The following is a 27,377-nucleotide window of genomic DNA, read 5'->3' as shown; positions in this document are numbered from 1 at the left end:
AATTAGGATCTGTCATAACCCAGTGCAACACTCCAAGACTAAGCACATAGCACTGAGGTATCACTTCATTAAAGATCATGTGGAAGATGGAAACGTCGAAATTCACTTTGTTAGAACCACTGATCAACTGGCTGATGTCTTCACCAAAGCCCTTCCTGAAGCGTCGTTCAACTAAATTCTACAAGGGCTAGGTATGATGGAATCAGAGTCAGTACCACAAACTACCTCTCAAAGTCAACCGCAAGAAGCGAAATAGACCGAACGTTCGGGTTCGGTTGAATAATCTGCCTTTCGCTCATCAATTAACGGTAGTCTTCTTGGTTGTAAATTTCATGTACAAGTGTTTTACAAACTTGTTTATCTTATTGTCAAAAGCATTTCCTTTTTCAAAGTCTAAGTTCATTGGTTTTCCAAAAATTTTCAAAACCGAAACCAACCGAACGCTCGGGTTCGGTTTTTCAAAATTTTTCAAAACCGAAACCAACCGAACGCTCGGGTTCGGTTTTTCAAAATTTTTCAAAACCGAAATCAACCGAACGCTCGGGTTCGTTTCCAAAGTTTTTTTTCATTTTATTTTCTTTCTCAGTCTTATATTTTTTTTTAATCATTTATTTTATTTTACTATCAAAAACTCCAAAAATATTATGGTCTTTATTTTTTTTTCTTTATTTGTGTGGCGAAATGATTGAACTAGTTAAGTGTCCCTAGAAGCATGCTGCTGTATCTGCCCAAAGCCTCATCAGATTCTGAATAATAGCCTTAATGACTTGGTCTACACAAACCTTGTCTTCCCGATTAGGCTATCTCACTTATTCTAATCGTGAGCTACCTAACTCTCTTCTCACATGGGATAAGAGTTTTCTGCTTTGTCCTATTTTTTACAGCAGAGGTACTTTGATTTCTTACACCATCTCTATTGCATTTCTCCATTAAATTCGTTTCACAGACGTAACTCTTGAGACTCTCAGAAATTACCACTAAGGTTTATGGTTACTCAAAAACTGTGTTTATGATCTTAGTTTCGTGCCACTACGAGCTGAGTGAAACCCAAAATTCAATACCCAATCTAAATTGACGGTGAACAATTAATTTGCTCTAGTTTTCACTAATGAATTGACGGACGTATCCTCATGGAGTCTCAAATTTTACTTTTGTGTGATTCCTATGAAATTGTTACAAACCATAACATTTCTTCCCTTGGGATCCAGTTTTTAATTTTTGTTGAGATTTTATATTTCCTAGCCACTTTAAAATTATTTCAAACCTACTTGTTCAATACACTACACCGGTCTCACAAGCACTTTGTTCACTTTCTATTTTATTTCAAGATTAGGACTGTTGAATCAAAGCTAAGCCACCCTAAAAACCTTAATTAAAAGAAGCCTTTCAACACTTCTTAAAAGGTGTTTGATCGTTATTCTACGGGAAACCACATTTACACTTTAAGGTCTCTCTTGACTTTGAAGGAAGAGATTCGTGCCCGGGATTATTTGTTTCGTGTCTTTATTGACATCGCAATTTTTCCTAAAAAGATTTGTTTTATTTCTTTTTCTTTTACACCCTTCGCACGAAAATCTTTGATTTTCCAAAATTCTGGTTCTAATAATTACAGGCTTTTTCATTGGCTTGGTGGTTGATTAATTTATGTGGTTAAATTTAATCCACGTGGGCATATTATACAAAAGATGTCGTTACAGGGATAAGATGAAGGGTTGCTGACTCAGGCGGGAGTCTAATTGATTTGATTTCAAACGGCGGTAAAAAGGGAACGAATGCAAATTTGAAACGTCCAATCTCCAAATGACGTCGCAGACGCGTGTGCGAATTTGAAACGATTCTTCTCTAAAAGGCACAGAAAAGGCGCGTGTGAATTTGAAACGATTCTTCTCTAAAACGCACAGAAAAGGCGCGTGTGAATTTGAAACGGTTTATCAGAAACGGCGCTTGATGGGAGGCGTGTTCTTCGGAATCTGACACTCTCTCTCATGCGTAATCATCGGTTCCCCAACTGTCACGCATCAGTCACACTCCGGAAAACTCTTGGTATTTCGACAGAAGATTTGGGCATATCTTTCTCTCTCCTTAAACCCCAATATAAAAAGCGACATCATCTACCATTTATCTCTTTACTGCAATCAAGAATTCCAGAGCGCAAGAATTCCCTAAACCCTAACTGTTCATCATCTTCTTCACTCTCTTCAACAATGGCAGATTCATCCTCTGTGCACGCTACTTCCCACATTCTTCCCATTCGCCCTCAACAATGCCTCATTATTGATCTAACCCCTCATGTCTATGATTCCTACATGTTTGCTATCATCAAGTGCTTGAAGTATTCGCCAATTGCTCCTGCACTATCACGGGTGGAATCAATGCCATGGAATTCCTATCGCAGATCTATGCAACTGCTCATTACGACAAAGTGGTCGACAGGATTTTCTTTGACGTTTCTGATCATAAAGCATCTATCTCCAAGCAACGCTTTTGCTCTCTGATCGGGTTTGAAGCTGATCCAACAAGGGTTAATCTAGAGACGATTCCTTTGGGACACCTGTTCAACATGTTCTATAATATGGGTTACACGGAGGTGCTTACTTCTGTCGCCAAGTTCAAGAAGTCATGCCCGCCGCCACAGTGGAACGGGATGTTCACTGTGCTATTCAATGGTCTCTCCGAAAGAAGCTCTGGTTCAGATGGTTCCAGTCGACTGTTCCTGTCCATCTTGTATGGTGTTTACAACGGCATTAATGTCGACTATGGGTTTGTTCTCTGGAAACAACTCATCCAAAGTTTATCTTCTTCTTCACAGCATTCAGAGGTGTCGTATGCCAGGTTTTGGACCTTGATCACGAAGTGGGGGATGGACAAGCACAATGTCCCCACTGTTGCCGACGCACCGATGTCTTCGATTGGTACCTTTCATACCACGAAGATCATCGTCTCAGATGCATCAAAATTCCCATTCCATGGTTCCATTCCGGAAACCATGTACGCTGACGTTCCAGCTGACAGCAGGATCATCCGGACCTACAAAGAGTTCAAGCGGTCTGGTCCGAGGGATCTCACGCCGGAGATGCTGAAATCAATTCACGATGCCGATAAGCCTGTTCCTAGAGGCAAGAAGGCAGACAAAGGGAAACAGGTGGCCAAAGGGGCTAAAGGCCCTTCTCCTAGGAAGAGGAAACCCACTAATGCTGCTCAGTCCCCGCAGCAGAAGAGGCGAAAGACACAACCAAAGCGAAAACTGACAACTCTCCAAGAGGGTGAGAGTTCGGATTCTGACAACTCTCCAAGAGGCAACTCACCTCCAAGGGGCAACACACCACCCAGATCACCTACCCCCGAAATGCAAATCCATACTTCTCCAATTCCCTCTCCTACTCAAACAATTCCTCCTTCTATTCCCACCATAAACCCCTTTACCCACATTCCAAACACCTCAATCCCTATGCCACCACCTATTTTCACCGATGCTACAACATCCACTGCAAAGGTTACAACCAACGTATCTGATACGGGGGTTCATACCGATGCAACCGAACCACCACCAGCAACCGAAACCCAAAAAGCACCCGAACCTACCCCTACTCAAACACAAACCGAACCTACACCTACACCTACACCCGAAACCACCCAACCTGAACCTACTCATACCACTACACCCCCAGCTTCACCACCACCACCATCTCCTGGTCATGCCTCTGACGGAGATAACCCTTTCCTTGGCGGGGAAAACATGACATTTGATTCGGTCTATTACAGTCCGTTTCAAGTGCAGAGTGACGATGACGATGACGCTCCGGTCACAAAGAAGCATCTTAAGGAGCTACATGACAAGGTCGACTTGCTCATTGCTTCTTCTTCCACCTCTCAATCATTCCTCTCTGAAGCCGCTCTTCAGAAGATTGTTGATTCCTTCTCCAGAGCTCAGCAAGATTCGGTCGCTTCTGCAACCGCCGCCATTGATGCCTCAACAAAAGCCTGTGAGGCTGTGACCGAAAAAGTCGATAAACTATTCTCTGATGCCTCTACCCTGTCAAAGTCCTTACAGGAGAGTGTTGATGCCACCAAGACTACGTTGGAAACAATTGTTCAACAGTTGGCCACGTTTGTCTCTATAGAATTGCAGTCCTTTGCCACACTTCGTCAATCTCTGACAGACGACAACTCTGCCCTCCGTGTCTCTATTGACGAGCGCCTCTCTAAACTCCAAGAGGATCTGGCTACTGAGAACTCGTTGATGGATGTTTTGGCCAAGAAGACCACTGCCCTGAAGGTCAAGAGTGCTCAACTCGCCAATTCTCAACAACAGATTGACACTCTTCGGTCCGAAAGGGAGGTCATAAAGACGTGTGTTTCGGATGTCCACTCAGCAATATCTAACATCCTCGAAGCACATGATCCGATCCTTAATCATTCTGTGAGGCGTACCCTTGCAGAAAAGCTCGCTCCTGCCCTGGATCTGTTAAGCAAAATTGAAGGGCTACCCGATTTCGTGTCCAATCCGAAACAAGGGGGAGAAAAGGAGTCTGGATCGCAACCACCTCATTCCTCAAAGGCGACTCACACAACCGAACTTCCTCCTGTAGGCCAAGCCTCTGGTTCGGGTGTGAAGGATAAAGGCAAGAAAATTGCTGAGGAAGAAGAGGAAGAAGACAACGAAACCATTGCTGACTTGTTGAAACACAAAAGTCGAAGCAATGATGAAGATGATAATGTTCGTGTGGGAAGAGAAGCTGAAGAAGCTGAACGCAAAAAGAAAGAAGCCCACGACCTCCTCGAGAGTAGGAAAACTCTTTTTCCTGCTTGGACTCGAGAGAGAATGATAAAGGAGGCAATCGACACCCCGAGCATCTTGTGGCTTGAACCAGTCATCTCATTTGACTGTTACAATTCTGTCGACTCTCAGTTCGACATGCCACTTACCCGAAAGGCATTCATCTTTCACGCCTTCGCCAACGTTGCTGAGTTTCCTCATCCTCATCCGGAGGTTGATCAGGAATTGATTGAATTCTATCTGAAGGCTGCTCAACGTCATTATCAAACCTGGAGCGCTCAGAAGATCATCAACGTTCGGGTCGTGAAACCATACACTGAAGGGAGGTTTATCAATGTTCGTTTCAAGGTGCTTAGGGGATCTGCAAAAACCGAACATGCCATTTCTTTAGCAGATCTACCGAACCTCAATCCTCATGATTGGATTGATCTGCACAACATCCTTCTGACCAACGAAGTTGAATGTGGTCCTATAATTGATCATCTCAAGAGGATGTTGGTGTGCTATATCATGGAGGTCGCACTGATGGATCAGGAGATTGCAACTGTCTTCAAGAAGAAACCGAAGATCTCTCCTGTTGGCTCGGCCAGTGATCTAAACCAGATGAAGATGGGAAAAATTGACCCGAGGCGAAACTCCTTCATGTTCACTAGGAGTGAAGGACAGAAATGTCTCTTTGCCTTAGCTGATAAACATCTTTATACCACCGCTTGTCTAGAGCATGTGCTGGGGATCATCCACAGATGCAAGGAAAATACAACGGATGATATCAAATATTTTGACGATATGATACAGTGGTACATCCGGTTCAGACAGACAATCCTCGCCCTTATCTCACGTCTGTTTGAAACTGTAAAGAAGAAGGTTACCGCTGATGGCCCAAGCAAGAAGTAGTGATCTCGCTCCAATTTGAGGCAAAGGGGGAGATTGTTGGGTAGCGTAGCGTAACTTTTTAATGTATTGCGTCCATTGGGCTCGGTTAATAGTCCAAGTTTTGTTACTCCGGTTTGGGCCTGTCCAATCGTGAGCTGATAGGGTTTAGTATAAATTAATGTGCTTGCATGCATATTAGGTTAACGATCTTGAAGACAATAGCGATTACGATAGATCACACTTTATTACTTCATCGTTCTTGTAAACCCTAAATCCTCTACAGTAGAAGTTCTTTATCGAGCTCTGCTGAGGATTATTGATTAATCATTCGACACTCTTTGATCCATTATTGTGTTCTTGCTATTTACTCGTTTATTATTTTACTTGTTTTAAAGATCTAATCGATCTTCAAGTTAGTTTTTAACTCATCACCCTTGCTATTTGATAGTGACAAAGCATAAAACTCTTAACTCGATATGAGAAGAGTAAGGTAGCTCATGACTTGAGTAAATTTAGCAGCCTAATTAGGAAGAAATGATTAGTATCAATCAAATCATTAAGGCTTCACTCACAATCTAGGAGGCTTCAGTATACATACATCAGCATGCTTCTAAGGACACTTAACTAGTACAAAGATAGAAATAGAATACCTGCCCTAGCTCCAGTTGTCATAGCTCCTGTGATCGTCAAGCCTGAGAAAAGAAACAAACACCAAACGAAACTGATAAGAAAAATATTTTTGAAGTTTTGGAATTTAAAAAAAAAATAAACAGAAAATTAAAAAAAAAATAAAAACAGAAAATAAAATATTTTTGGATTTTATGAAAACTAAGAGAAAAATATAAAATAAATTAAGATACAATAAAGTGTACAAAAGGAACAACCGAAAAGTCGCCATTATATATGATGCGAAATGGACCGAGCGTTCGGTTCATTTCGGTTCCCGAAAAATCAGGACCCGAAATAGACCGAGTGTTTGCTCTATTTCGCTTCCAACTTTTAATTAGGCGAAAGCAATTTCGGTACAGATTCAGCTTCCATCATTCCTAAGCCTTGTAAGATTTTATTGAAACTTGCTTCATGCAAGGCTTTTGTAGAGATATCAGCTTTTATCAGTGGTTCTTACAAAGTGTATTTCGACATTACCGTCTTCCACATGATCCTTGATAAAATGATACCTCAGTGCGATGTGTTTCATTTTGGAGTGTTGCACTGGGTTGTGACATATCCTTATTGCCTTTTCAGAGTCACAATATAATGGAATTTTCTTCATGTTCAACCAATAGTCTCGAAGTTGACTTTGTATCCAAATGACCTGTGATGTACATGATGTTGTATCTATATACTCGGCTTCGGTAGTAGAAAGAGACACACATGTTTGTTTCTTCGACTGCCAGCTGACAAGTTTGCCATCAAGAAACTGACATCCTCCAATAGTGCTCTTTCGGTCCAATCAACATCCTCCTAGATCAGCATCAGAGAATGCCTGAACAAAGAAACCTGATTTTGTTGGGTACCATAGACCGAGAGAAGAGGTTCGCTTCAAATATCGAAAGATATTCTTCACAGCCAACAGGTGAGGTTCTCGTGGATTAGCTTGAAACCAGGCACAATAACATACAGAAAACATTATGCCTGGTCAACTGGCTGTTAGATACATTAAGGAACCTATAATTTGAAAATATATGGTCATGTCAGCAGCTAGTTTGTCCAGAGAAGGTGTTAACTTCGTGCTAAATGCCATAGGAACCTTCACTTTTGAGTCTCCTATCATTCCAAACTTGGCAAGCAAGGTCTTCATGTAAGCCTCTTGATTAATAAAAATGCCTTCGTGTCCCTGTCTAATATTTAAGCCAAGGAAGAAGTTAATTGGACCTATTGAGCTCATTTTAAATTTAGTCTCCATCAACTTCCTGAATTCTTCCGTTAAGCCAGGATTTGTGGAAACGAAGATGATATCATCGACATAAATTTGATCGATCATAAGGTGGTCACCCTCTTTCTTACGGAAGAATGTTGGGTTAACCGAGCCTTGTTTAAACTTTGAAATTTTTAGAAATCGAGTTAATGTTTCATACCATGCTCTGGGTGCTTGCTTCAGACCATAAACCGCCTTGTCTAGAATGTAGCAATGATCTAGATACTTCTCGTTCACAAAACCGGGAGGTTGCTCTACATACACCGTTTCTTCTAATTCTCAATTTAGAAATGCACACTTCACGTCCATTTGATATACTTCAAAGTTCTTATGAGCAGCATAGGCCAGAAAGATTCTCACTGATTCTAACCTGGCTACTGGAGCGAAGGTCTCTTCGTAGTCTATCCCTTCTTCTTGACAGTATCCCTTTACAACCAGCCTTGCTTTGTTACGAATTACATTCCCTTCTTTGTCCATTTTGTTTTGAAATACCCATTTCAGTCCAACTAAAAATGCATCCTTTGATGTAGGAATTAGTCTCCACACCTTGTTTCGCTCAAACTCGTTGAGTTCGTCTTGCATTGCATGTACCCAATCACAATGATCAAGTGCGGTGTTGGTAGTGTTCGGTTCAGTTTTGGAGACAAACGAATTAAACATGAAAAATTCCACTTGAGAGAATAATGCAGTTTGCTTCGCTTTCAATTGAGAACGAGTAACAACTCTTTCTGATGAATCACCAATGATTTGGGTTTTTGGATGATCTTTTGTCCATTTGGTGAGAGGAAGGTAATTTCGATCATAGGAGGGATCCAACTTAGCATTTACTTCTTCTTCGAAATCTGACTAAGCATCATCATCATTTGTATTTTCATTTTCCCCCTCAAACGATGAGACAGTTTCGGCTTCAAGCATTTAATTCTCCCCCTCAATTGCATGTTCAGTTGATATGGTAGTTGATGGATTCTCCCCCTGGAATGGTAATTCATGGTGATCTGATGAAGATGAACCCTTCCCCTCAAATGTAGGACTTTCTTTTGGAGGTTCGCTTTGACTAGGCTGTTTGGTAGACCTCGGTTGTTCTTTTTCCACATTCTTCGCTACGTCATCAATGATTCGCTTCAAGGTATCAATCTTATTGTCAGTTCCCTTTGCTTCAGAGTGAATGGCTTTCTCTGGTTCATCAAATAATGACATGTATTGCTCAAATAGATTCGAAATGGAAACAGTGACTTGACTAGATGTTGGAAAGATTTCCTCCGTTAAACCTTCGGTTGTTTGAAGTTTCTTGACGTAGTTATCATCGAAGGTGACATAATAAGTTTCTTTGCTTTTCTTGGAACGTTTGTTCAGAACCCTATATGCCTTGGAGTTTAATGAGTAGCCAAGAAAAATTCCTTCGTTAGCTTTAACATCAAACATGTTTCGGTTCTCCTTTGAATTAAAAATAAAGCATCTTGAACCAAACACATGGAAGAAATTGACATTTGGCTTACGATTGTTCAAGATCTCATATGGAGTAATAGAAAAACGCTTGTTGAGAAGAGATATGTTTTGTGTGTAGCAAGCAGCAACAATAGAATCAACCCAAAAGTATAAAGGCAATGAGGCGAAACTAAGCATGGTTCGGGCTGCTTCACACAACGAGTGGTTTCACCTTTCAACGATACCATTTTGTTGTGGAGAGTAGGGAGCAGAAAATTTGTGGTATACTCCCTGTTTAGCAAGAAAGTCTTCAAATTCATTGTTTTTGAACTCCAGCCCATTGTCACTTCGAATATTTCGCACCAGCTTTCGCAGTTGAAGCATTATTTGCTTGACAAAAACCTTGAACTTTGGTGTAGCCTCTGATTTCTGTTTAAGAAAAAATACCCAGGTGAAACGAGAAAAGTCATCTACTATTACTAGTATATGTTTGTTACCAACAATGCTTTCAATAGCCGAAGGTCCACATAAATCTATATACAAAAGCTCAAGTGGTTCGATGATCTTCGTGTTAACATGAGTTGCATGACTTTTCCTACTTTCCTTTCCCATTTCACATGTAGCACATAAATGTTCTTTATCAAACTTGAGTATTGGACGTCCTCGCACATGATCACCAAGAACTAGCTTGTTGATGTCTTTGAAGTTAAGGTGCGAGAGCCTTCAGTGCCATAACCAACTTTCATCTGAGTGTGCTTTCGTTACAAGACACACAGCTGGCTTCCCTCAAATTGGAGTGAGGTTTAGTGGGTACCTTTCCCCTTTTCTTTTGGATTTTAACAGAACTGTTTTGGTTTTCTTCTCTACAATTTCAGACCCGTCATCATGAAATGAAACTTTCAGTCTAGTTCCCACCACCAGTTGTGAGACACGGATGAGATTGTGATGTAAGCCCTCTATGTATGCTACTTTCCTAATCAAGAATGCGCCATTAGTGATAATTCCATAGCCTTTTATTGTGCCAAATGAGTTGTTTCTGTATTTGACACATCCACCATCCGTAATAGCTCGAAACTCACGAAGCTCTTCCTTTCTCCTGTCATGTGATGTGAGCAGCCACTATCAATGTACCATTCGTCGTCGAACTGCTCGTCACGTATAAACTGCAAAAATCAAGCAGATTTAGGAACCCAAAGATTCTTGGGTCCAAGTGAGCCTTTTTACAGAACAGGGTATAACAATAGAAGAATCAACATATAAGTTCGTGTAACAACGTAAATTTCAAAACAATTTTTCACTTTTTAATAATGCAATTTCATTCATAAAATTCCCAATTCTCAATGTATCAAATAACAATTCATAAAATCATATCCCAAGATCAATTATATGAAACTCCGATAGTGTGTACTGCTCATGCCGGTGCCTTCCCACGATCCTCACTGGTATCTGAAACACATCACACAAACACTGTAAGCGCAAAGGCTTAGTGAGTTCCCCAAAATACCACATACAACACATACGCCACTCGAGGCTACAGTACGACCCTCCGATCGATGTGTCTCAGTGAGACCCTCCAGTCCCGTAGCTCGTTGGACCCTTCGATCCAGTCTGTTTTGTTGGACCCTTCGGTCCGGTCTATATCGTTGGACCCTCCAGTCTGGTCTATACAACATATCGCATACATACAACCAAAATGCACATAATCACAAACATACACATAGCATACAAGACCCTTCGATCTACACATAGTACAACTCTAGGTAATGTATAGTGAGAATACTCACCTCAGGTATCTCAGATAATCTCGCACATGAACACACTGGTCTAGCCCCCGCCTAAACACATAAACAGCATCCTCAAATAAATAATGGCTTTGAAAGGCTAGATTAAATCCACTCCTACAATTCCACAAAAGGGTAAAAGACCATTTTATCCCTCCCTTACCCAAAAGTCCAAATGTTGACAAAAATCCTAAAAGTCAGTAGAAGTCAACAGGAGGCAGTACGTGACGTGTACCTTCTCTGTACGCGGGGCGTACGCCGGCAAGTCACAATCGGGGTCTTAGCCCCTTACACTGTGCGTACAGAGAGTTACGCCCAACGTAAGTCTTAGTTTCACCCTTTCCTTGGATTTTGGTCTTAAACGGTTAAGACACTCATTGAACTTTCAGATCTGACTTTCCCTAAGCCTCTTATCCCATATAGTCGGAACCTTTAACACTTTGCATGGCAGTAAAGGTCCCTACACCCTCTAAGACCTTTCCTTCTTCCTCAAAAGGTCTAGATCTCATCCATGGCTCAATATTGTTGGAATAGTGTCTAAGGCTGCAACTATATTAGACAAGTATTTGACCCGGTTGTGCATGGTCCTTTTGGGTTGCCTTCATCATAGCAACTTGATAGGATGATTTATTAAGAGAGAGTAAATACTATTAATATATTATGGGAATAATATAAAGAATAATATATTGTTATTTGATTAATATAAGTCATAGAATTAATTGGAATTAATTTGGTGACTTAAAGAGGTTAATTAAATAAAGGGGTATAAACTGTCAATTGTTTGATAGTTAAGCTTTAGACTATAAATCCTTATAGATATATAAGGGACGGATTCTAGAAGCTAGGATAGCTTCAAAATCGTCCAATGAGTTATCTAAGGAAAGGATTTGGATAGCCTTAAGAGAAGATTATCCAATTAGGGTTTAGGTTGTAACCCTTAAGGAGTCTACAAGTATAAATAGATCCCATGGGCAAGGGAAATCGGCACCTCACTTAAAGTAAGAGAACCCTTGCCGATTTCCTCCGCTCTCCTCTCTCCTAAATCATCTTCCTTGCTATTGGTGTTTGTAAGCCATTAGAGGAGTGACAATTATGACTCTAGAAGCTCCAAGACAACAAGATCAACAAGGAATTCAAAGGTATGGTTCTAGATCTGTTTCAATGTTATTATTTAACCTAATTAGCGATTAGAAGTCTTGGATTCAAAGCATGTTTAATTAGAAAGCCTAGATCCAAGCATTAGGGTTTTGCATGCGCACATAGGAAAGTTCTTATGGCTAAAACCCATCAAATATTCACGTCCAAGATTGCATTTTTATGAACATACAACTCTTTGAGATTTTTACCTCAGAAAGAAGCTCCAACCTCTGAAAAGCTCGGATCTACTCTTGCCCACAAACTCCTAGCTTCCAAAATGGCCTCCTCTTCCCTTTCACCACCTTGAAATGACACTTGAGGCTTAGAACAGCAACACACTAGCTAGAAACGATGGAGAACTTTCTATTAGGGTTTCACTCTGTGAAATGGTAGCTGAGGATAAGGCCTTAGCGTTCCTTTTATAGAGCACAAGCCATGAATTAGGGTTTATATATGGGCTCGCTATGCCCAGCGTACTTAGGTGAGTCCACGTCCAAATTAAGAGCACGAGTACGCGCAACGTACTCTTCAGTACGTCCAGCGTACTCACTATCCTAACAATTCATTTAAGGTATTAACTTGACAACTTAGGAAAAGGAGAGGGGTATAAAAGACACACCTGAATTCGGGATGTTACAATTCTCCCCCACTAGAACCAGACTTCGCCCTTGAAGTCTCATGCCGCAAACAACTTCGGATGCTGCTCCCGCATCTTTGACTCAGGCTCCATCAATGTGGTGCGCGCCCCACCTGCATATGACACCCAAATTTGTCCCTGGAAGGTCATAAGCCCGCGGGTATCGGTAATGAACTCAGGTACTTGCCCAATCACCCTCTCTCTTTTAAGGTTCTCCGGTCTCACGGCCTCTGCCTAGGCCTCCTGAATGGTGTCCAACATAGGAGTCATCACTGTCAACCGCATACAGATGTCTCGAATTGGGACACTCTCCACCCTATGGCTTAGGGCATCAGCTACAACATTAGCCTTGCCCGGGTGGTATAGGATCTCGCAATCGTAATCCTTTACCACGTCCAACCATCTCCTATGGCGCATGTTCAGATTGGGCTGATCCATCAAATACTTCAAGCTCTTGTGCTCCGTGTATATGGTACACCGAACCCCATACAAATAGTGGCACCAAATCTTGAGGGCGAACACTACTGCCCCCAATTCCAGATCATGGGTGGGATACCTCGTCCCATGAGGCTTTAGCTGCCTCGATGCATATGCTATCACTTGCCCCCTATGCATGAGTACTACACCCAGCCCCGATATCGATGCATCACAATATACCACAAAAATCCTCCATCCCTTCCAGGAGGGCTAACATTCGGGCTTCACATAATCTCTGGTGAAGAGTCTCAAACGAGGTCTGCTGCTTTGGACCCCATGAAAAAGCAACAACCTTCTGGGTCAACCTGGTAAGTGGCACAACGATCTTGAAAAAATCTCTGATAAATCTTTGATAATAGCCAGCCAACCCTAGGAAACTCCTGGTCTCAATGGGTGATCTTGGCACCTCCCACCTCATAACCGCCTCGATCTTGGCCGGATCAACCAAAATCTCATTCTAGTTGACGAGATGCCCTAAAAACTGGACCTCCCGTAACCTGAACTCGCACTTGGAGAATTTGGAATAAAGCCTCTCCGATCTCAGAACTCCAAGGATCTCCCTCAAATGCTCCTCATGCTGCTCTCTGGATCTCGAATACACCAATATATCATCAATGAACACGATCACCGAAGGATCCAACATCCGCCTGAACACTCTGTTCATGAGATCCATGAGCGTCGTTGGTGCATTGGTGAGCCCGAAAGGCATCAGCAAGAACTCGTAATGCCCATAACGAGTTCTGAACGCCGTCTTCTAGATATCCTCATCTCGCACTCTCATCTGACGATATCCCAACCTCGGATCAATATTGGAGAACCAAGACGCTCCATACAACTGATCGAACAAATCGTCGATCCTCGGTAGTGGGTAACAGTTCTTGACCGTCAACTTGTTCAACTCTCGGTAATCAATGCACATCCGGTGTGAACCATCCTTTTTCTTGACAAAAAGGATTGGCGCTCCCCACGGTGAGCTACTCGATCTAATGAACCCCTTCCCCAGCAGCTCCTGAAGCTGCGAGGATAACTCCTACATCTCTGGTGGCACAAGGCGATAAGGCACCATGGCGATAGGCGCTGCCCCTGGAACCAAATCGATGTGGAGCTCTACCTGCCTCACAGGAGGCACACCCGGTAACTCCTCAGGAAAAACAACTAGGAACTCACGCACTATCGGAACATCATCAATCAAACCTAGCCTCTCGGCGGCCACTCGCGTATCCATCACATAGGCTACAAACCCACTGCAACCCTGCTATAAACTTTGTTTCACTCTGGCATCCGAACAAAATGCTGACCCAGAATGGGTACCCTCGCCATAAATCGTAAGAACTCCCCCACTAAGGTCGCGTATGGTCACCAGTTGTCGCTCGTAGTCGATAGCCGCTCCAAACCTGCTCAACTAGTCCATGCCTACGATGACACAGACATCTCCTATCGCACTCGAGACTAAATCAATCGGAAACTGAACGCCGAAACTCTCGAGCACACATCCTCGAATCACATCAGTGGCATACACCGCTCGCTCATCAGCTATGGAAACTCATAGAGGTCGACTCAACGCCTCCCGCTGGGTACCGATGTGCTGACTAAACGCTAAAGACACAAATGACCGACTCGCACCCGAGTCAAATAACACCAAAGCAGGTACATAACTCACAAGAAAAGTACCTATGCATATCGGAATATAAACATAATATCTGATAACTCAGCATAAATAAAAGAAATAATACATACCAGCCACGACATCGAGCGATACGCTGACCTCCTCCGCTGTAAACTGGAAGGCTCTCACCGGCTGAACTTCAGTAGATCGGGCAGCAGGTGCTGATCCCTGTGTCGATCCCTGCTGCAGTTTTGGCCACTCGGCCTTTCGATGGCTGGTCTGGATGCAATGGAAGCAAACCATGAATCCCTGGGGACAATCCCTCGCATATTGCCCCTCCTTCCCACACTTATAACACACCCCAGCTCTGCACACTCCCTCATGGCTCTTGCCGCACTTCCCACAAGTGCGTCCCTTCGGACCCCCAGACCTCGTATTAGCGAGCTTTGCCCGCTTGGCTGTCGGTTGCGCCTGTGCTAGTCACCTGTCCTTCCTCTGAAACTTGGCCTCCTCCCTGACCTGTGTCTCCAGCTCAATCTCTCTCTTCTGGGCGTTTTCTTGGATCTCAACAAATGTCCGGTATGATGAGTTTTCCACGAACTCACGGATATCCCTCCTCAATATGCTCAAGTACCGACTCATACGTGCCTGCTTAGTCGACAGGTGCTCATGGCAAAACAGCGCCCGCTCATGAAACATCCTTGTAAGCACCGTAACAGACTTAGTTCCTTGCTTGAGGGACAAGAACTCCTGGGCTAGACATTCCCTCTCCACAGGGGGAGCATACTCATCTCGGAACATCGCGGTGAACCTCTCCCAGGTCACCGCAGTAAGTTCTGCCGTAGTGAAGTCTACCGTCACAAACTTCCACCAGTCCTTTGCCCCCAAGCAAAGCTGGTTTAGTGCAAACCGAGCTCTCAAATGCTCCAGACACGAGCAGCTATAGAAACATCCCTAAATATCAAAAATCCATCTCATCGCAATGATCGGATCCTGAGTCCCGTCAAACTCTGGTGGCTTCGTGTTGCTGAACTCTCGGTACATCAACGACTCACCCCATGCAGCCTCGCAGCAGTGACGTCTGCGGTGGCCACAGCAACAGCAGCATCATTAAGAGCAGTGTAACGCTCGTCAAAAGTATCGATCACAGTGGTCTTGATAGACCCAAACATCTCCGGTATCTCGGCTCGGATGGCAGCTGCCACCTCCTCATGAATCAACCTTCGGATCTCCTCATCACTAACACCACTACTCTCAGGTGTGTGGCGTGTCCCAACCATGATGTCTTTCTGAAATATAACACAAAATATCCGAGATCCGCTCGGGCATACTCACACTCGATAACTCAACCCTACTTGTTTCCTAGTACCCTAATGATTCTTACTTGGACTGCGCACTGATACGGTGTCTTCGGTAGTACGGGCCCTTATACTACCGTCCACACCACATCAGTATTCACCCCAAGTCCTCCTCCTTGGATCCAAGATCACAAGTACTCTACACCTCACTAGCATAGGCTACCCTTCGGTAGATCTCTCATAAGCTCCTCACTGCTACCTACTCACTCTCAAGCGGTATAAATCTTCCTAGGCTAAGGCATCAAAAATTAGGCCACTCTAGTCCTAATATGAATACCTAGCCTACTCTAGCATGCATATCATATCATAATCATATCTCATAACACATAATGCAAGGGTATTTTGGGAAATCACCGTTCGGGCGCTGGCTGACCGTACACACTGCTTCCTCCTGTTTTCTCTCAAACTCTTTTACTTCTTTAGAAAAAAATTGTTTATTTATGAAAAACCTTCTCAAATCCTCAATTTTGAGTTCAGACATGCCCGAAGGTGCATCCGAATCCCTCAAACCAAGGCTCTGATACCAACTTGTAACAACGTAAATTTCAAAACAATTTTTCACTTTTTAATAATGCAATTTCATTCATAAAATTCCCAATTCTAAATATATCACATAACAATTCATAAAATCATATCCCTAGATCAATCATATGAAACTCCGATAGTGTGCACTGGTCATGCCGGCGCCTTCCCGCGATCCTCACTGGTACCTGACACACATCGCACAAACACTGTAAGCACAAAGGCTTAGTGAGTTCCCCAAAATACCACATACAACACATACGCCACTCGAGGCTACAATACGACCCTCCGTTCGATGTGTCTCAGCGGGACCCTCCAGTCCCGTAGCTCGTTGGACCCTCTAGTCCGGTCATAGGTCATCGGACCCTTCGATACAGTCTGTATCGTTGGACCCTTCGGTCCGGTCTATATCGTTGGACCCTCCGGTCCGGTCTATAAAACATATCGCATACATACAACCAAAATGCACATAATCACAAACATACACATAGCATACAAGACCCTTCGGTCTACACATAGTACCACTCTAGGTAATGTATAGTGAGAATACTCACCTCGGGTATCTTAGATAATCTCGCACACGAACACACTGGTCTAGCCCCCGCCTAAACACATAAACAACATCCTCAAATAAATAATGGCTCTCAAAGGCTAGATTAAATCCACTCCTACAATTCCACAGAAGGGTAAAAGACTATTTTACCCCACCCTGACCCAAAACTCCAAAGGTTGACCAAAACCCAAAAAGTCAACAGAAGTCAACAGGAGGTTGTACGCGGGGCGTACGCCGGCGAGTCACAATCGGGGTCTCAGCCCCTTACGCTGCACATACTGAGAGTTACGCCCAGCGTAAGTCTCAGTTTCAGCCTTTCCTTGGATTTTGGTGTTAAACGGTTAACACACTCTTTCAACTTTTAGATCTGACTTTCCCTAAGCCTCTTATCCCATAAAGTCGGAAACTTTAAGCCTTTGCATGGCTGTAAAGGTCCCTACACCCTCTAACACCTTTCCTTCTTCCTCAAAAGGTCTAGATCTCATGCATGGCTCAATATTCACGTCCAAGATTGCATTTTTATGTACATACAACTCTTATAGTCCTAAAATATGATAGATCTAGGCCAATGGAGACCATTTGCTTATAAAGTCTCCACCTTGGGACCAAAAACCCTAGAAATTGGTCCAAGAAGCACACAAAACAAATGACAAGGAAAGTTTTGAGCTTTTTACCTCAGAAAGAAGCTCCAATCTTTGAAAAGCTCGGATCTACTCTTGCCCACAAACTCCTAGCTTCCAAAATGGCCTCCTTTTCCCTTTCACCACCTTGAAATGACACTTGAAGCTTAGAACACCAACACACTAGCTAGAAACAAAGGAGGACTCTCTATTAGGGTTTCACTCTCTGAAATGGTGGCTGAGGAGAAGGCCTTAGCATTCCTTTTATAGTGTATAAGCCATAAATTAGGGTTTACATTTAGGCTCGCTACGCCTAGCGTACCTAGGCGAGTCCGCGTCCAAATTAAGCGCGCGAGTACGCACAACGTACTCACTAGCCTAAAAACTCATTTAAGGGGCTTAACTTGACAACTTGGGAAAAGGAGAGGGGTTTAAGAGACACACCTGAATTCGGGATGTTACAGTTCGTTTTATTAGGGTTGTTTCATCTTTTTTTTTATTGTAAAATCTTTGATTTTATTATCTTTTGATGTTTCAACCTTAGGTTTGGGAATTGGATTTTTATTATTTTATAACTTTTGATTTTGTTTCCTTAGGTTAGAATTCATCTTCCTTTCGTCTCCTAAGATGATCTTCCCTTTTCCTTTCACATCTTCTTTAGAATTATGCTTTGAGTGAGAGGAATGTGTTTTAGAAGCAAAACTTTGCTTTCGGGTCCTTTCGTTTGAGGATAAGGAGCTGAAACTAGCCTTTCGGTTGTTGGGTTGAGAACCGAAACCACTCTTTCGGTTTCTTTCGCTTCTGTTTCGGGGACTAAAACTTCCCTTTTGGTTTGATTGGCTACATGAACAACATTGAATATAAGAAGTAGATTGATTCTTTGACACTCCTTTATCCTTAGTAGTTTAACTGTTGTCTGATCGAACGTAACTTGGGTATTGGGACTGCCAAAACTGTTTCCTTTCAGTGAGATTCTTCTTGTATCTCCTGTTACGTTGTTGTTTCTTTTCAGAGACTTGTTTGGGATTTTTATGGATGTTAACCTTTGGTTTCGATCTTTCATTATGAGTTTCACTCTTTAATGAGGAAGTTTCGCTTGTAGCATTGACTGGTTCACTTGGAATATTTTTGGTACCACTGGTTGTTGGCGTATCAAAGCGTGTAGGCTTGTTGAGTGGTTCTACCACACATCTGCCTTTAACCTTCCATGATGTTCTCTCAGATAGACCAACCGTTTCATCAGCATTGTCTATTGGTGTCGACCAGATAAAATTATCACATCCTTCAGCATTATCCTCGTTCACTAATGTTGTGAGTTCGGCTGTTTGCTTCTGTGTGACGCCGGTAACTACATAAACTTGATATGGCGTGGTTTGAACTTTCTGATACACCACAAATTTTTCTTTCATAACCTTGGACTTATTTTGGGACAAACGAGCGAATTCAACCGAGTTTTCAGAGACGAGATTTTTGTTTGATTCGGGTTTGCTCTTGATAAATTCAAAACAGTATACCTCATCTTCTATAGATATTTCACTCATATCGTCACCCTCAATAAATTCAGAAGTATTTTCTACATTAATTTTTGTTTCTGAACTCAACTTGGCATTCAATGAGTCAAATTTCTGCTTAGTTTCGGTTTTAATTTTCAATTTATCATTTTCGTCCAATAAATTCTTAAGCATGTCCTTGTGGTCTTTGGACTGGATAAAAGATTCAATTTTTTCAAGACCAATTTTATAGCCAGGAGAAACTTCATCAAACGAGACAACAACTTCACAATCATAAACATCAACATCAATTACATCCTCCTTTAATTCAAGGAAAGGAAGAATCATACTATGAATTTTTCTGCCTATTTCACAATCCAGATGCAATTGAGTGATATTGGAATATAAATGTTTAGCAATTAAACAAAAATATTTCTCTATTTTAAAAGCGTCAAATTATTCTTTGCAAATATATTGTCTCATCCTTAATTCTAATTAACTCTTTCTCCTTTTGCTCAATCCACATTCGCCTCTCCTCACTCTTCAAAGACACCCTGCTGAGTTGATCAATTAGGTTAGAATTTATGAGGCGATTTTGGGTTAAACTTACACTTAAACTAGAAAATTTAGATTTTAATCCGTTTAGTTCTTTTTCATAGTTCGTGACAGGGATTTTTAATGTTTCGAGAACAGATTGTACCTTCTTGATCAATTGGTCGCACTCATTGATCTGCTCACCAACAGGCTTGGCAGTGAAGCACCTTTCTTCTCGCTCCTTCATTTCATCTTTACCCCCATTAGTTGTGTAACCCCTCATCTGTGACACTCCATCTGTCACCATTAAACACTTCCCTTCAGCAGCATTCTCATCTTCTTTCGCCACGAAAGCTCTGCCATGTGTAGGCTTTCTCACTTCTTCATCCTCTGAGTTAGTAGAACAGACTTCAACACCACCAAGTTCATCATCTGCAACATTTTCCTACACAATAAGAGCATTCATAGTGTTATTTGAGGAAATTTCTTCTTCTTAATCTCCTCTAGCTTTCTCAGATGGTATGCTTCATCGTCTTCACTCTCATTCTTTTTTTTCATCTTTCTCTACATGCAGTCCTTGGAAAAGTGGTTTTTGCCTCCACAAAAGTGACAATTAAATCCTACGTCACTTGACATCTTGTTCTCTTTCTCCAGTTCTTCTTGTTGAGGAGTGACCTTCGGTTCCTCCTTTACCTTTTCCGAACTGTAGTTTCCTTGCCAGTTTCGGTTCTTATTGGTGGTAAACTTTCTGCGAATGAACTTCTTTGGATTTGAAACCATCAAAGCATATTCTTCATTGGTCAGATCAAATTTAGAGAGATCTAAATCTTCCTCTTCTTCAACTGAATTCTTTCCTTTGGAAATTAGGTCCAAAGAACCCATGCTAGATACCACATTCGTTTCCTTAGTCACTAAACTTTCATGTGACATTAGTATCCCCACTAGCTTCACCAAAGAGTAAGCCTTGAATTGTTCATGGGCCTTTACAGTAGACACTACAACCATCCATTCAGATCTTAGGCCATTCATGAATGTGACCTTCTGCTCAATAACTTTCCTCTCTATCCCATGCTTTATCATTCTGCTAAGAAGATGATTAAAGCGATCACAAGCTTAGATCAGCTTCTCTTCAAGTTTCTGCTTGAAGTCTCCAAACTCTGAAAGCAATAGAGTCTGGATCGAATGCTCAAGATCCTCATCGGTAGAATACAATTATTTCAACCTATCCCAAACTTCTTTCACTGTCGTGCATGAGCTAACCAACTGAAAGGTGTCAGACTGTAGGGCAAATCTAATCAGTCTAAGTTCTTTAATGTTGCATGCAAACTTCTCCTTTTCATCTTGAGGAACATCTTTAACATCAACCATAAGTTGGTTGTACTTCTTTTGATTATTTATGATTCGGTTTGTGTCAGTGTGAGCGAACGGACCAATAGTGATAGCTTCCCAGATTAAATACCCATTGTCTTCTGAACCGATCACATAGTCTTCAAAGTGATGTGTCCATACTTCGTAATCCTGAGTATATAGAATGGAAATTCTAGTTGTGGATCCAATGTTGTTGGAGATATTGATAGGGTTTGTGTTGCAATCATCCTGTGACACGATGATATTGCGAAAAACCTGTTTAAGATCAAACTTGCAAACAAAGTTAGGGTAAAATCAAAATCTAAGAAAAACGTCAACTATAAGATGACAGCTTCTAACAGAGATCAATAAAAGCGGAAAACCCTAAAACCTTCTTCGACAGAAGAGATGTGTATAGATTACACAGTCTCCTGCTCTGATACCAATTGATGAGTTAAAAACTCTTTAGATCGATAGATCCTTAACAGGTAAATAAGCAAGAACAATAAACATTGTAACACATGATGAATCAATCTGTATGCCGAATGATTAAAATGTAGTCACACCTCAACAGAGCTCGGTTAAGAACTTCCACTGTTGAGGTGAGCTAGGGTTTTACAATACAATTAATGATAATTATGAAAAGTGTGACAACCCGAAATTTCCATTCGGAAGAAACCATTTGAAGCCAATAGAAGTAGAACAGTTACAGTGAAAACTCATATTTCGAGTATAAGTTTGGCAGTTTTCAGGATTTTACACTTAAGGAGATATTAGGAGAGTGGATGCACTAGGGTTTTGTGCAACACTGTTATTCCAATACTCTAGGACATTAGAATTCGTTTCAGGAATAAAAATATTTCTGCCAAAATATCTCAGGACTATAAATAGAATTCTGAACCAAATTGGTTCATTAGTTGAATTCCAATTAGAGAAAAGCCAAAATTCTCTCTCATGGATCTTCGGCTTTTTGTCCCAAATTGTGAGTAACTTTTTCTAGTAGTGTTAGAAAGCTTTAAATGTGTTCATAACATAGATTACATAGCTAAATCATTCGATTTAGGAGTTTACTCCCCAAGGTGTTCCTGGGCGGTAAACTCCCGAAACCAAGCCTAGATTGTCCCCCATGATATACTACTGCCTTGGACTTGTATAGGAGTGTATTAGGGACATGAAATCAAGCAAGAATCACCCAATTTTGGGAGTTCACGGCCCAAGAGTATCTTAGGCCGTAAACTCCAAAAAGCATGCTCAAAATGGTGCTTTTAAGGCACCTAAGGCTTAGACTTGATTTTAGACATGTACCCTAAAGTGTTTAAAGCCTAGAAAACATAAGGAATCACAAGTATTAAGGAGTTTATGGCCAAGACAAGTTCTTGGTCTGTAAACCCCTATAAAGGGGTCAAATCACACCCTAACTCCTTCTTTATGCCTAGAACCCAACATAGATCATAACCTTGAAATGTTAGAGACTTGAAAACACCATAAACACCCTCCCAAGGGAGTTTACAGTCGTAAACTCCAAGGGAATATGGTCCCAGGGCCGTAAACTCCTTAAAGGAGTTAATAGGAAGCCCAAACACTTGATTTAGCCTTGAAACAATTCACCACTAGAGTTGAAGTAATTTTAAGCTTCATTTAGTGACCCTAAGGAGAGTTTACGGCCAGGAGTTTACTCCCCTAGGCCGTAAACTCCAAAACATATGGTCATTAGACCTTAAACTCCCATTAGGGGCATTGCAATCCTTTGTTGCAACCCATTAGCCTCCTAGCACTTGACCAAAAGTGTTTTCCTCGTGTTAAAATGTTTATACTTGTATAATTAGTGTTTTAAATCACTAATTATTTATATACATATGTATTCCTATGTATATAGGATCATTGTGTGTGTCTAAAGTCTTCACTTGACACCAAGCACTTGTCTGATCCTTCCTTACGATAACAGTCCGTTCAATTCCAGTCACTTACTGCAGGTGAGTTCATACCCCTTAAATAATGTTTTAAACTATTTTTAAATGTTTTATGGGGGGGGGGAATACAAGTAGAATCATGCTAGTTATTATATCAAACACATGTGATTAATAAGTAGAATTATGCTAGTTATTATATCAATCACATGTGATTAATATGCAGCATTCAAATGATTTACTACACATTAGCCGTTTTACCAAACAGTTTCCTTCAAATGATTTTTATAAACATTTTATATGTTTTAAACTCTTTATTACACTGTACATTTTACTCTGTATATCACATTTCAAACTTATTTACAACTGTGTTTCAAACAAATGTTTCCTTATACCTAAACTGTTTTATCAAACCTATGCCTTCAAACTGTTTTATAGATTGACATCAAGTCGATCTTTTCTGAAGATAATAATTATGATCAAATGTTTTACAAAACTTATTTATGCTTTTATATTATAAATTTCATGCCTCTATATGTATAATTATATAAGAAATGTTTAAAAGACTTAGGAAGGCTATCCACCCTATTTCCTTTTCGCGCTTGAGATGTGGTCTGGTGGGATATCGGGTATTTGTCCGAAAGTCGTTTAAATATTAGTTATATATCATGTGTACATATATAGTCATAAAAAGGTCCTTCCAGTTCATCCCATGCCCTTGGGTAGCAAGGGTATACATCCATGTCCATACGTACCAGTTAGATTACTAGTAAACTACCATATGGGTAGTTTAGGAAGATACTAGAACTATTACTAGAACGCGATATCATACTATGAGTCAGTTCATTCATGAGTCAATACTTACTACTAAAAGAACATATACAACTATACTAGAGAAGAACATATACAACTATACTAGAAAGAGAACATATACAACGATACTAGAACGATTACATTACTATACTTGCTAGATAAAGAAAGAACACACATTACAGCTAGCACACGTAGAACATTTCCGTACATTACACTTACATTAATACGTTAATAAAATTGTGATCCACTGTATCGGAGCATGCCTTAAATGTCATGGCCCGAGTTGTAGCCAAAATTCTCTTGGAGGGAGAGCGTGAGTTTGCGTATAGATCTATACTAGATTGACTATCCTACACCTTGCTGCTAGCTACAGCCGGACCTACAGGTATGTGGGTGCCAAACGTCATTCCGTTATTACGACCATTCTTATGTCGTTGTTACCAGTCAATAGTATGGTACAATTAATCACATGATGCCTTAATATAAATCCGGTTTAAGGTAGTTAGTACAGCAGTAGTTCCTATAATACAACACTACAGTACTACATTTATTTTCCCTTTACATATATTTAGTGATCTTTTCACTTAAACCTTTAATGTAAAAACTATATTTTGATAATGATAGTTACACTTGGAAAAATTACACACTTGTACAAGAAACGAACATTTAGAACAGTTAAGTCTTGGTAGAAGACTACATTGAGAACAGTTAAGTCTTGGTAGAAGACACCTTTATATAAAGTAGGAATCATAGGGATTTCTAGGTTTTTCAAACATTTACAGTAGTTTTACAAACATTTTCATACTTACAGTTCATTTACAAACATTTTCATACTTACAGTTCATTTACAAACAATTTCTTACATACAAATTAAGACACTAAAATACTTATGATCTCACCAGCTTCAAAGCTGATACTGGCTTTCAAAATTACTTGTATCCTCAAGTCATCATAGACAGGTACCGATGCAAGGAGAAAGGAAGATGGAGCTTGTTCAAGACTCATCTTTCATTTTGATTTATGCTTTAGTGTTTATAAAAATTTGACAGAACACTTGTATAATAATTATATTATTAATGCCATGGATGATGTTGCTTCTTGTTTACTACTTTTCATTGTTGTGATACTGTACATGACGTCCTCCGCCCCAGAACGTTTACGCCGTTCTTGGCTTTGGGGTGTGACAGATTGGTATCAGAGCATTGTTTATAGTGAATTAACTATATCAACCCATAAAAGATATACTAACTATAAATACATAAGGGATTAAAAATACTCTGACCAAGAGTTTATACTTTAAATAATAAAATATTTAAGTAAGTATACGTGTTGCATTCATACTAAAATCAGTGTCACTAGGACAGTACAAAAGAATTACGATTGTTGGGCAACACAAGTAGGCTTAGAGACATATGGTCAAAAATGGGAAGATATAGTCTGATCACCTATATTATCCGAGCGTTGACTAGCATGTGCCTAAGTTTAATTGTGTGGTTGCAACAATGCTAAAATCTTACCAACCCTACCACAATGAGAACAATAGAACATAACATTAAAATTAAAATACTATAGGAGTATTTGGTGTTACTATAAGTACTTTATACTTGAGAACTAAAACGGGATCTTCATTACTAAGTTGATAGTTGCTAAGTGGATACACTAAGGCTATATGTAATTAGGATGTTATAGACTTAGAATCTGTGGAAATTTTACTTCACCCCTATTCTGTGTGAATACGGAGTTAAGGTCACTTATTCGAAGGTCTATCCTGTTTAGATTACATATAACTGGTATGCACTTCACAAATACCGATGTAACTGATGAAGATTTTCTAAATAATTATCTAGATAGTTCGTCTAATAATTATTTTCTTACCCCCAAATTCTCGCATAAATAACATGGCTGGACTCCATCCCCACGACAACCAGTATCTTCCGAACGAAGTCATAGCTGGTTGGTTTGGAGAAGAACCAGAGAATGATCATCCTATCCCTTGAATGATCACCATGATGAAGACCTTTCATATGATGCTAACTCCGAACCAGAGGTTGAGAACCTACCCCGAGCAGCTCCCTTTCTAATTCCTAACCCTCGTCCGGCTTTTCATGGCCCGACCCCTGAGTGGGTGGAATGCTTGGAAACAAGGAGCCAAGGACAAGATCATCCCATTCCATTTAATGGCGACCGAAGCTTTGACGACCTGAACAATGGGGGATCAGCATGTAGAATCTTGCCAATCTTGGTCCGCAGAGTGGCCCGAAATGAGATTCAAGGCAGGACAGCCTTACATCAGATTACCGAAGTTGTCGCCGATGCGAGAATGCATACCCTCCGCACCATTCGTCTAGAAGATGCTCACGGGAGATCAGAGAGAAACCATGAAACCCTGCTGCAAGCGTTGGCTGAATCACGAGCCGAAGTCATAGAGCTCCGAGTACGCCAGAGGGTGTACGAAAGACACCTACTTGACGTGGAACGTCAACTGGCTGAGCTGACAGTTCACCAGAAGGATGACCGTCGCCGGTAGTAGACGCTTTACTTTATTTTCCTTATAAAAAGGAATCGTGTTTTTCTGTCTATGCCCGATGTGGCAATTTCTATGAAATTATCTTGTACCGTAAGTACTTTAGTTAGGTCTTTATGCTCTCAAGAACTATCTTCTCTGTGGTTATGATGTAAGACCTTCACAAGGTCATTTTCCCGAACCTTTACATAGTGAATATCAAAGATATTGACAGTCGGCTAACTTTTGTGTCATTCTTCATTCAAGTACTCTTATCATACTTTCATTGGGGTCTATCTGAAACATGCTTTAGTCAAGTCATTGGACTATAGTGATTTATCTCCGGAGACATTTCCAAGTCTCTTTCAGTGGTTGGATCTTGTTATTCACCAACCCACGATACCTCGGCTTGCACAACAAACGTTTTGAGACCATTCTACGAACTTACTTCTACTCATTACTAGGACTGCATCATAGGGATGTAGGTCAAACCTTCGCGAACATACTTCTATTCTGTACTAGGACTGCATCATAGGGATGTAGGTCAAACTTTCGAGAACATAGTCGTACTCTTTACATGAACAATCTAAGTACATCAAGGGTCAACCAGAATCGCTCACAAAACCCTTATCTTTCGTGTTACAGAATCATGTCGTCATCTGGAAGCAATTAGTCGAACAGCGAAACCTCCGTTTTTCCTATGGACGCCACTACCTTTCAAACAGTAGTTACAGCTGTCGTGGTGGCTTCCGTAACCGCGGTCCTTGCGCCCCGTAGCACTATCAGCACAGTCAATGCTGCTGATGGGAATGAAGTTTCCAATCGTGGTATCCATCCAGGAAGTCGCCAAACAGTAACAGTCATAGGCTTGCAAAGCCGAAAAGCAGAGAACAAGAAACAAAAGCGTCAAGCCCGGAAAGAACGCAAGAGATTCCAAAGGCTGGCTATACAACAGCAGCAAGTAGAAACCTCTGCCATCCCCGTACCGAGCAGACCATATAAAGGAACACTCCCGAAGTGCGATCGGTGCAACCACCACCACAAGGGAATATGCCGAGCCTGGCAATGCAAAAATTGCAACCAGATGCGAGACATTGCT

This window comes from Lactuca sativa, chromosome 7, assembly GCF_002870075.4.
Source record: "Lactuca sativa cultivar Salinas chromosome 7, Lsat_Salinas_v11, whole genome shotgun sequence".
In the NCBI taxonomy this organism is placed as follows: domain Eukaryota; kingdom Viridiplantae; phylum Streptophyta; class Magnoliopsida; order Asterales; family Asteraceae; genus Lactuca; species Lactuca sativa.
This window is presented reverse-complemented; position numbering follows the sequence as displayed.